Source organism: Nicotiana sylvestris, chromosome 10 (assembly GCF_000393655.2).
Source record: "Nicotiana sylvestris chromosome 10, ASM39365v2, whole genome shotgun sequence".
Taxonomy (NCBI): Eukaryota; Viridiplantae; Streptophyta; class Magnoliopsida; order Solanales; family Solanaceae; genus Nicotiana; species Nicotiana sylvestris.
Genome location: NC_091066.1, coordinates 154317907 through 154330744, shown reverse-complemented (window position 1 = coordinate 154330744; position 12838 = coordinate 154317907).

Sequence of the window (12838 nt, the reverse complement as noted above, 5' to 3'; positions counted from 1 at the left end):
GGGACCCAATGGGGGCCCTCGGGAGCTTTGCTGTACCCTGACCATGTCAAAGCTGTGAAACTTGAAAGGAGTGAAGTTGGAAGAATGGGCCTGATTGAAGGATCCCTATAGAATAACTTCTTATTTTATTCTTTATTACTGTAATTCGGCTATCATTGGTTTGTAATAATTTGTAAACGAATGATTGGGGTTGAATAGTGAATATGGGGGGGGGGGGTTATGCATGCTTAGTTTAAGTAATGGGTAGAAAACATGCTTATAGGACTCTATTTAATTATCTGCGCAATAGATAACCTGTATAAGACATGCATCTCACACATTAGAAATCCTGTTCTAGGTTCTTTACTTTCAGCCTGTTGTTATATTCATTTCGTAACTATGATCAGTTAATAATAGGCAAACAGCTGTTATAATGGCTACTGCTGCATTCTCATAATCATTAGCATTTAAAAATCATGTTTTAGGAACTCCTATGTGCATTAGACATCCTGTTGTTTAGGGTTTTATACTTGTCTGAGTTGCAATTGTTAAACTCCTCATTAGTACGCTTAATCTAATAATACAAGTATGGTTAACTGTTTGTTTATCCCTCTTACGACTAAAAAAATCGATATGCATGTTCACCCTTTAAGATAATTAGGCAAAGCATACGGCGCCTAGACAAACTTTAGGCCTAATAAGAATCGATTAATCATGTTTTACCGGTTTAAGACCAATCAGCCGCTTATAATTTTGAACTCTGTTGCTCCCACTCTTGCTGAAGTTCACTCTATTTTTTTTAAAAAAACTCCCGCTCTATCTGGAAACAAATTCTTGAAATTGTGCATCTATTTACTCTCACTGATTTTCTGATTTTTGTTCTATTATGTTTTCAAACTACTGGGTTACCATTTTCTGCCCAGAATCGTGCTATTTTGAATTCTTGTCCCGCACCTCGTTAAGCTACTGTCATTACTTGATTTTCAAAAAAACATGCTTTAACGATTTTTTTATTTGTCGCTAAACTCAAATGTTGTTATCTATTCCTGTTTTTTGAAAACTCCCATATTTGAGACCTTAAATGCGTTTGAGACGTGTTGATTACATGTTCACTTGTGGAGGGATCTGTGAGCCTTTATTTGTCTTTGTATGCTCCCTTATGTGCGGTCCTACTTGTTATGTATGCCGCTTAGCATTTTATCCTTTAAACCTGAGGGTTCAGCCTACTCCTTAACCTGTAGGATTAGTAGTCTCAATGCCTCTGAGACTGATAGGATTGGGGCGGGTAATAGCATGTAATAAGTAACGATACCATCCCGCGCTTTAACACATTAACGGGGTGGGAAGGGTAGAATATGGATATGATGACCGATGCGCTAATATCACGTGCGACCCCTCTTTTGAGGAGTGATTGCTGGATATTGCATTGAAGTGATCCATATTAATCATAAACCTAGGGCCCCTTCCTTTTATTTGCTTTCATCTCTTCTTGTAAAACTATTCAAATCCTTTTTCATAAATTTCTGCCCTCTCTACTTGCCTTCAAAAGTTTTCAACCTAATTGCAATGTTATATGCGGGTCCTTATTTGAGCCTTGATTGTTTACTTGTAAAGTCATAATTGTAACATGGACGGGACCACACTAGTGGATCTTGAGGGATGCCTAACACCTTCCTCTCGAGATAATTTCTAGCCCTTACCCGAACTCTGATTTTTCAACTCAAACCTTTCTTAAAAGTGTCCTAATGCACTATAATCATGAGGTGGCGACTCTTCAAAATTCTAAAACCCAATTCTCGAAAGGGAATAGAGTTGTTCTCCCAATGTCGTATACCCGATTTCGACCCGTAGAAAAAGGGGGCGTTGACAGCATGGGGACTCTGCTGGGGATTCTTTAGGCTTTTACCACTGCATGCTGCTTGTGACTCTATTATCTCATTAATTGCTTTATTTACTGTCTTTTATTCTATCACTACGAAACTGACTTGGCGCTTCATGTCTTTTCTTTCCTTTAACTGCTTTCCTTTACTGTTTTATTTCACTACTGTTGTAATTACTGCAATTATTGTAATCATTTATCTTATGAACGTGGAAATACATGTCAATTTGTTTCATTCTTGTAAACTGCATCTTCAACATCATATTCCACTTGTGCCAAACAAATACCATAGCAACGCTTATAATGAGTGGTTGCGCTCTTCCAATATTATCACCCTTTAAATTCGGCAAAGGCGTATTTGTGGTAAAACCAGTCAATCAGCGGTGCAGTCGACCGTTCCGTGCCTTTCTCTCTTGAGTTGTCCGCTCAAGGGTACCTGTCTAATACCCTAATAGAAACATTACTCTGTTCAATTGTACATGCATCATGGTCAAACCTAGCCGAGTCAATTATGTTGTCTGCATAATGACTCATTAAGATAGCCTTGTCCAAAGTCCATCGGGTTTCCCTGAAACCCAAACGGACACCTACATGTTCTGTGCATTTATTTGGAGAACTAAATGCTTTTTATGCTGATTATTGGTATTAAATAGTCGAGTCTGGTGGGGGTGAGGTCTTAACCCTTTTGTTTTGCAGAAAATGAATGACAAAGTTCCTGACTTCGGTATGGTAAACATACCTTCACTCTTGCAGACTTGGTGGAGAAACCTCCCATCGAGCAACCAAATCAACGAATGGAAAGAGAGAGTCACCAAGGCTAGTGAGAAGCTAGAATACCTGGAGTACAACTTGCTGGAATTGGAAGGGAAAGTGAGGAAAAGAGTCATCGACTGTCAAAATGCTGAGGAAGGCAAAAGAGAACGTCTGGCGATAGCATTTTTACTGGAAAATCTGCACGAGCTGGAGGACTTGATCAACGAGAACATTCAACCTGAAGAAGGTCCTTCTGGGACCAAGTAGTTAGGAGTCTTTCTTTTCGCTTTTAATGTAATAATGCCAATGGCCATTAGTGACATTTTTACTTTCCGCTATTTTAGTGTCATTTTGGGATTCGTCTTATTTTTGTCAATAAAATGAGGCATTTAGCATTATAAGTTCTCCAAATTAACTTGTCGCTAGGACTACCTTGGGCACAACGAGGCACCCAAATTAGGACACGATTTATATTCTTGCACAATACGTTTAAATATTGCAACACTTTTCCTCATAATACGCACTAACTTGTTACCTTTTTTGTTTTTCTTTTCTTTTATTATTCCCCTCCCCAAAGGTTAGTTCGTGCATTCTGGCACCATCATCATACAGTACGAGATCCAAGGGCCCTCCTCCTCATCCGAGTCCTATCCGGAACAAGAACAAAAGTAGAAGCACCAGAAAGGAAAGAACTGAGATCGCCTGGAGCAGACTTTCCAGCCGGCAGACATCATCTATGGATCAGAGGAAGATGAAGCATTGGCAGCCATGAAGAATCTGTTTCTGGAAGACGATGATATGGACTGCTGTGTTATTTTCGAGGAGGAAGACCCTTCTATACAAGCTGTGAACCGAGGAGAACACCTAAGTAATTGGTCAATCAGAACCACCAAGGCTAAACAAAATCACCATGCATCATATTTTTACAAGCTGATTTTATTTCCGCATTGTCTTTAATTTTGAAAAGAGCTATGATATTCAAAACAATTATGAATTCAGTCGAAGCATTTCAGTTTATTATATATCTCGCTCTTATTATTTTTTCTATCATTCACTTTATTTTACACAACATTACTATTACTTGCCTTGACGATGAACCAACGATTGTGACTTGCAATGAGACAACACAACAAACGGATATGGATTCGGAAGAGGATGATATACCAGAAGAGGTCGCAGAGAGGTTGAGAATTTTGAGAATAGGCCTAAGTCTAACTTGTACGAAACTGAGGTCGTTAATCTGGGAGATACAAAGAATGTCAAAGAAACGCGCATCAGTGTTCACCTGTCACCATCAGAAAAGAAAGAGTACACAGAATTCCTAAAGGAATATGAAGACATATTCGCCTGGTCGTATGATGATATGACTGGTCTCAGTACATCCATTGTAGCTCACAAACTGCCAACAGATCCAACATGTCTGCCGATAAAACAGAAGCTCAGGAAATTCAAACCCGACATGAGTTTGAAAATCAAAAAAGAGGTTACCAAGCAAGTCAAAACCAAGGTTCTCAGGGTAGTAGAGTATCCGACATGGTTAGCCAACATCATGCCAGTGCCAAAAAAGGATGGGAAAGTTAGAGTTTGTGTTGACTACCGGAATCTTAATCGGGCCAGTCCCAAAGACGACTTCCCCTTGCCTAACATACACATTCTTATTGAAAACTGCGCCAAGCATGAGTTGCAGTCTTTTGTTGATTGTTTCGCTGGGTATCATCAGATATGAATGGATGAGGAAGATGCAGAGAAAATGACTTTCATCACGCCATGGGGAATATACTGTTACAAAATGATGTCATTCAGTTTGAAGAATGCTGGTGCCACCTACATGAGAGCCATGACTACCATCTTTCATGACATGATACACAAGGAGATCGAGGTATATGTGGATGACATCGTTATCAAATCCAAGAAAGCCAGGGATCACATGGAAGACCTAAGAAAGTTCTTCAACAGACTGAGGAGGTACAATCTGAAACTGAATCCCGCCAAGTATGCATTCGGGGTTCCTGCTGGTAAATTATTGGGTTTCATCGTAAGTCGTCGAGGAATAGAATTGGATCCGTCAAAGGTCAAAGCTATCCAATAATTGCCGCCGCCAAAGAACAAGAATGACGTGATGAGTCTCCTGGGGAGACTCAACTATATGAGCCGGTTCATAGCTCAGTCCACGGTCATTTGTGAACCTATCTTTAAAATGTTGAAAAAGGACACTGCCACTAAGTGGACTGATGATTGTCAGAAAGCTTTTGACAGAATTAAGGAATACCTGTCAACGCCGCCGGTCTTGGTTCCGCCTGAGCCATGAAGACCCCTATTGCTTTACCTTACGGTATTGGATGGAACATTCGGTTGTGTTCTGGGACAACATGATGAAACATGGAGAAAGAAGCAAACCATATACTATCTCAGTAAGAAGTTCACACCGTACGAGGCCCAATATTCTCTTTTAGAACGCACTTGTTGTGCTCTGACTTGGGTCGTGCAGAAGTTGAGGCATTACTTCTGTGCTTACACTACTTATCTCATATCCAGAATGGACCCTTTGAAGTATATCTTCCAGAAACCCATGCCCACTGGCAAGCTCGCCAAGTGGCAAATCCTGCTAAGTGAATTCAACATTGTTTATGTGATCCAGAAAGCAATAAAAGGGCAAGCCTTGGCGGATCATCTCGCCAAGAATCCCGTGGACAGAGAATACGAGCCCCTAAAAACGTATTTTCCCGATGAAGAGGTATCTTTCATAGGAGAAGATATTGCAGAATCCTATGATAGTTGGAGGTTGTTTTTCGACGGAGCTGCAAATTTCAAAGGAGTTGGCATAGGAGCAATCCTAGTATCAGAAACTGGCCAGCACTACCCGGTATCCGCCAAGCTCAGGTTCCCTTGCACCAATAATATGGCCGAATATGAAGCCTGCATCTTGGGGCTCAAAATGGCCATTGACATGAACGTTCAGGAGTTGCTAGTGATCGGGGATTCAGACTTGCTCATACATCAGGTTCGAGAAGAGTGGAAAACCAAGAACTCTAAGATACTTCCCTACTTGCATCACATACATGAGTTGAGGAAAAGGTTCACAAACACAGAATTTCAGCACGTCCCTAGAGTCCAGAACGAGTTTGCTGATGCATTAGCTACTTTATCATCCATGATCCAACATCCAGATACAAATTTCATTGATCCCATCCCAGTAAAGATTCATGATCAGCCAGCTTATTGCGCCCACGTTGAGGAAGAAGCGGATGAAAAGACATGGTTCCATGACATCAAGGAGTACTTGACAACATGGGAATATCCAGAACTTGCCAACGCTACTCAGAAGCGCACACTTCGTAGGTTATCCAACAACTTCTTTCACAGTGGAGGAATCCTGTACAGGAGGACTCCCGATTTGGGTTTACTAAGGTGTGTCGAAGCAAAAGAAGCATCCAGGCTATTAGACGAAGTGCATGCAGGGACCTGCGGGCCGCACATGAATGGTTTTGTCTTAGAAAAGAAGATACTCCGAGCATGGTATTTTTGGATGACTCTGGAAACAGACTGTATCCAGTATGTTCGCAAATGCCATCGCTGTCAGATACATGCAGATATGATAAAGGTGCCTCCAAACGAGCTTACTACAACAAGCTCACCATGGCCATTCATCGCTTGGGGAATGGATGTTATCGGACCTATCGAGCCTGCCACATCAAATGGGCACACGTTCATCTTAATGGCAATTGATTATTTTACCAAATGGGTCGAAGCAGCATCATATAAGGCGGTCACTAAGAAGGTTGTGGCAGATTTCGTCCGCGACCGCATTGTTTGTCGGTTTGAAATTCCGGAATCAATCATCACCGATAATGGTTCCAATCTCAACAGCGACTTGACGAAAGCAATGTGTGAAACATTCAAGATCAAACACAAGAACTATACAACCTACAGGCCTCAGATGAATGGAGCTGTGGAGGCAGCCAACAAGAATATCAAGAAGATACTAAGGAAGATGGTCAAAAGGCACAAACAATGGCATGGGAGGTTATCATTTGCCTTATTGGGATACCGCACCACAGTCCGTACATCGACCGGAGCAACTCCCTACATGCTGGTTTATGGTATAGAGGCGGTCATCCCCGCCGAGGTAGAAATTCCCTCCTTAAGGATCATACAAGAAGTAGAGTTGGATGATACAGAATGAGTAAAAGGTCGCTACGAGCAGTTAGCCCTTATAGATGGGAGAAGGATGAATGCAGTTCGCCACGGTCAGTTGTATCAGAACAGAATATCCAGAGCCTTCAACAAAAGAGTTAAGCCAAGGAAGTTTACACCGGGGCAGTTGATGTTGAAGAAAATATTCCCACATCAAGATGAAGCCAAGGGGAAGTTCTCTCCCAATTGGCAAGGTCCGTACATGGTTCACCGGGTTCTAACTGGAGGAGCTCTTATTCTTGCAGAAATGGATGGAGAAGTCTGGCCGAAGCCAATCAATTCAGATGCAGTGAAATGATACTATGTGTAACCACTTATGATTCCCTTTATGATGTAATTTGAACTACGCCTGACCTGATTCCCGTTTAAGAGGGGATACGTAGGCAGCCCTATGGTTTCGGTCACAATTTAATAAAAATTCCATCCCCCCCCACTATTGGAACTGGGGCAGAATTTTGAGGAGGACCCTCAAAATTCCTAAGTTGATTTTTTTAGTCATTCAGCACAGCCGTCAGAAATGTTCACTTAGCAAACTGGGGCAGAATTTTGAGGAGGACCCTCAAAATTCTGGAGCGAAAGAGGTTGCAATGTCTGGAACCACGTCGCACTCGTTGGTTCATCTAAAGAAAACTATTTTCGATTATATACTTACGTTATATTTACTAAATCATGCATAACTATTATCCGGATTGCTGTTGTTTAGCGACGCTACCCCAATGACACACAATGTCAAGAGCCTGGGGAAGACGAACTAACCTTTTCCCCCTTACAGAACTCACGATTTTTCTTTGGATGCAGGCACTCAATTCGCAATATCATTAGATATATTTATGCACTCACACTTTCCTAAGAATGCAACTTCTTAGAACCATCACGTGCTAGCAATTTCTATCCGTACACAATCTCCCCAGCAGTCATATTGTCATAATCGGCTATCAGCTAAGAGATCTTACTACTAATCGTCCTTTTACATTCTTGCACTGCATAAGGCTACTTTTCTGCCTTCCGAGGTTAAGCTCTACCTCCATCTGCATATCTTTGCATTGCATAAGGCTACCTTTCTGCCTTCCGAGACTAAGCATTGTCTCCATCCTGCATTTCTCATCATTTGCATAAGGCTACCTTTATGCCTTCTGAGATTAAGCATTGTCTCCATCCTTCATTTCTCTGCATTGCATAAGGCTACCTTTCTGCCTTCCGAGACTAAGCATTGTCTCCATCCTGCATTTTTCTGCATTGCATAAGGCTACCTTTCTGCCTTCCGAGACTAAGCATTGTCTCCATCCTGCATATCTCTGCATTGCATAAGGCTACCTTTCTGCCTTCCGAGACTAAGCATTGTCTCCATCTTGCATTTCCTTGCATTGCATAAGGCTACCTTATCTGCCTTTCGAGACTAAACCCTGTCTCCATCTGCATTTTGCATAAGGCTATTTTTTTGCCTTTCAAGGTTAAGCTCTACCTCCATCATCATCTACATAAGGCTACTTTTCTGCCTTTCGAGACTAAGCTCTGTCTCCATCTACATTTTGCATAAGGCTACCTTTATGCCTTCCGAGGTTAAGCTCTACCTCCATCCGCATTTCCTGCATTGCATAAGGATACCTTTCTGCCTTCCGAGACTAAGCTCTGTCTCCATCCTGCATGGCTGAAAGATCGCCACTTTATTTTCTTGCATCGGCTGAAAGATCGCCACCTTATCTCTCTCGCATGGCTGAAATATCACCACCTTTTATTTACGTCTTGCATCGGCTGAAATATCGCCAAATCCTACATTTCATGGGCTGAAAGATCGCCACCTTCTGCATTTCATGGGCTGAAAGATCGCCAAATTGTCCAAAGGTGTCATTGTTCGGAGGCACCATTTGCATAGACCGAGAACGCCATGCCATGGCCTGAGGACCCCATTTTATCTTTTGCATATCATTATTCAAAGGCATCATAGTTCGGATGTATCATCTACATGGCCCGAGAACATCATTTCATGGACTGCGAATTTTTATTTACGCTCTTCATATCCCGGGACGTCATGGTCCAAGGACGTCATCCTAACCGTCCAAAGACAACATTCATGGTCCAATGAGAATTTGTCATGTTTAAATTTATGCACAATATATGTTCGTATTGCTCATTTGCAGGTAAATGGGCTAGCAACGACCGTCTCAGCAGGAGCGATCCCGCTCCAGTTCCCGCAGCCTATCAGACTTCAACCACTTTTCTCAACCAAACATCGTGTCCGTTCTTTTCAAAATCTCCATCGGCATATCCCGTCAATGGATCCTGAACTACACATGGCCTGATTTCTGTAAGACCAGGGATATGTAGGCAGCTCAGGAATCAGATCTCGGTCAAAACTTTTCAAATCGTTTCTTTCGGTCAAAATTGCCCATCATATCTTTACCCGACAACTCTTTCATCCTTCTCGGGTAAAGAGGGGCAGCTGTTGATACCCAATTTTTTCCTAGATATTTTTTATATACTCAAATACTTTCAAAATGGCATGTATATGCATATATGAGCATGCCCAAGAGTTTTGGTATTTTTTCCTAATTTTTAAGATTTTAAAATTAGTTTATTGTCTATTTCAGCAGTACAAAATCCAGTAATTGCTCTCAAAATTATCATTTTTTGTGAATAATTTATTTCCATTCTCATATTTACACCAAAATATAATTAAGTTTATTTTTGCATATTTTTACAAATTTATTGGATATTTTTAAGGCTAAACTGCATATAATTGCAATTATAACCTATTTTACGATTAACAATATTTTATAAGTATAAAATCATTTTCAGTATTTTTATATTAATATTTATAGATTATTAATTAGTTCAATTCTTTTAATTTGTTTTTAAAATTATTTTAACTATTTTATATAAAATAAAACGGGGAAATTGGCTATTTAACACATAGCCCATTATTATTTCAATTTTAGCCCCAATTTAACCCCACCCCATCAGATTTAATTTAACCCAAGACCCAACCAAATTTGCCCCAGCCCAACTCTAAACTAACCCAGCCCAACTCCAAAACTAATCTGAGCCGTTGATCAAATAAGATCAACGACCCAAATCCCTTTTCCTTAATTAAAATCTCACCTACCCCCTGACCCCTCACTTTTTGAGACCGGTCTCTCTATCTATCCGTGTCTTCCTCTCCTTCTTTTCTCTAGAACCTTCTGGTTCTTCTTCTCTGATGGCCTTCACCATCTCTCCGGCCACCTCCAGCCTCGCCTCTTTCAACCACCAACCGCCTTGAAGCCTTACCCCATTGGTTCTTTCCATTCATGAGACTCTGTGGGTCTTCACCATGAAAGACGGTCACTGAAGCCTTGCCTGGGTTTGTTTCCAGCCTTTCTCCGATGGTTTTTTGTTCGATGGTATTGTAAACACCATTGTTCCTAAGTTTCACAGCCAGGTTTCTCTCACTTCTCCCTCTGGTTTCTTATGAAACCCTAATCTCGTCCCAAACCTCTTAAATCTCTGTATTTTTAACGATTTTCAACTCATACCTTTATGTTTTGCACTATTCTCTACTCGATCTTTACGATTATTCAAGTTTTAAACGTTTTTGTTCCCTTTGGAAACTAGGGTTTCTTAACCCCTTTTCGAAAATACTTTATCTTCCGATTTTGAGTACTAAGTCATGATTCTCAGCACTATTTCTAAATATTTTGCTTAAGTCTGATGAAACCCTAGCTTTAGGGTTTATATTTGTATTATTGCCGTGTTTGCTTGTTTGTGTGTTCTTCTAGATTCTTCTCTGAGTTCCGTGCTCTTTGCTTTAATTTTGCCGCTAGTGTTTCATTCCCCTACCCTTCTGTGTTCTTTTCTTAAGATTTCTCTGATTGTTTACGTGGTGATTTTATACTGATTCTTACAAGCTCCCTTTAAGACTGTGATACTTGCCTTAAAAATTGTGATTTTGCGTATTTTCCTTATAGTTTCATACTGATTTCGAATTGCTTCCTTAATTTATGGGATACCTTCCTCAATTAATACTGATCTCCTAGGTTTTCAATCTTTTTCATTATTTTTGAGACTATTTTCCAGAATTAATGTAGTATTCGGCCCTATATGTGTGCACAAATATGTTGATTGATTTGTCTGAAATATTTCCCTAATTAAGTATCATGTACCTAGCCTTTACTGTATACCTTATGCTATTCTGTTTCCTTATGTGATCATACTATGCTTTATGATTTCTTTCCTTTTAAACAACTGCTTATTACCGTTTGACTTTGATTCCTTAATTAAAGGGGAGTCCTTATACTGATTTGATTATGATTGATACCCAGTTCCTTAAATATCGATTTCTACCTTGTTTGTTTGCTCGTCTTTGGTACTATAAGTACCCCCATTCTCTTTTGCATGGGACTCACTAACACATTGCATATCACAAACTCACACAGCAATACACATTGCTCTCTCTCTCTCTCTTGTGCTACTTCTCTCTCTTGCTCTGTTGTTGTTCCCTACTCCTGACTATTATTAGCCGGCTGTAAAGCCAAGGCTAACATTGTGCTCATATTTGGCTCTCGCATTCTGCTGTGCTCTCTTATTACTGGTATGTCCTGATTAGTTTCAAAGTTCCAAACCAATGTGGTTATTACTACTTTAGTGTGTTATATTCCTAATTGTTTTCTATCTATGCTCCTGCTGTGCAACATGTAATTGACCCCTTGATTGCCTGTTGATACTTGCATGCTCATTACCACTGTTTGCTCCTAATCTTGCCTGTTATGACTATATTCTGTTACTACTTACTATTATGCCTAAATTCGACCATTTCTAGGTCCTTTAAAACTCTTTGATTTTGTGTACTCATGCTACTAAATTTGCACAAGTCTCTGAATCTCTTGGTGATATTATGTGATCTATTTGTCCCCTTTGCCCATTATCCTTGTGTGCAACTCTCTAATTTTTGGAAAAAATCTTTGAACTATGAATTTTCCTCTCCTTCCTGCACTTCACACTACTCCTAGAAATTAGGTCCTACCCCCTTCGTGTGAGTATTGCTTTGAGTACCCCTGAGTACTCACTGAACTTTGACACACAAGGATGGTAATTCCATACTGCACCTGTCCAACATTTTGGTAAGTGTCTGGGTGCTGGTATTGGCCAGGGACCCAATGGGGGACCTAGGGAGCTTTGCCACACCCTGACCATGTCAAGGCTGTGAAACTTGAAAGGAGTGAAGTTGGAAGAATGGGCCTGATTGAAGGCTCCCTATAGAATTGCTTCTTATTTTATTCTTTATTACTGTAATTCGACTATCATTGGTTTGTAATAATTTGTAAATGAATGATTGGGGTTGAATAGTGAATATGGGGGGGTGGTTATGCATGCTTAGTTTAAGTAATGGGTAAAAAACATGCTTATAGGACTTTATTTATTTATCTGCGCAATAGATAACCTGTATAGGACATGCATCTCACACATTAGAAATCCTGTTCTAGGTTCTTTACTTTCAGCCTGTTGTTATATTCATTTCGTAACTATGATCAGTTAATAATAGGCAAACAACTGTTATAATGGCTGCTGTTGCATTCTCATAATCATTAGCATTTAGAAATCATGTTTTAGGAACTCTTATGTGCATTAGACATCCTGTTGTTTAGGGTTTTATACTTGTCTGAGTTGCAATTGTTAAACTCCTCATTAGTACGCTTAATATAATAATACAAGTATGGTTAACTGTTTGTTTATCCCTCTTACGACTAAAAAAATTGATATGCATGTTCACCCTTTAAGATAATTAGGCAACGCATACGGCGCCTAGACAAACTTTAGGCCTAATAAGAATCGATTAATCATGTTTTACCGGTTTAAGACCAATCAACCTCTTATAATTTTGAACTCTGTTGCTCCCACTCTTGCTGAAGTTCACTCTGTTTTTTTAAAAAAAACTCCCACTCTATCTGGAAACAAAATCTTGAAATTGTGCATCTATTTACTCTCACTGATTTTCTGATTCTTGTTCTATTATGTTTTCAAACTACTGGGTTACCATTCTCTACCCAGAATCGTGTT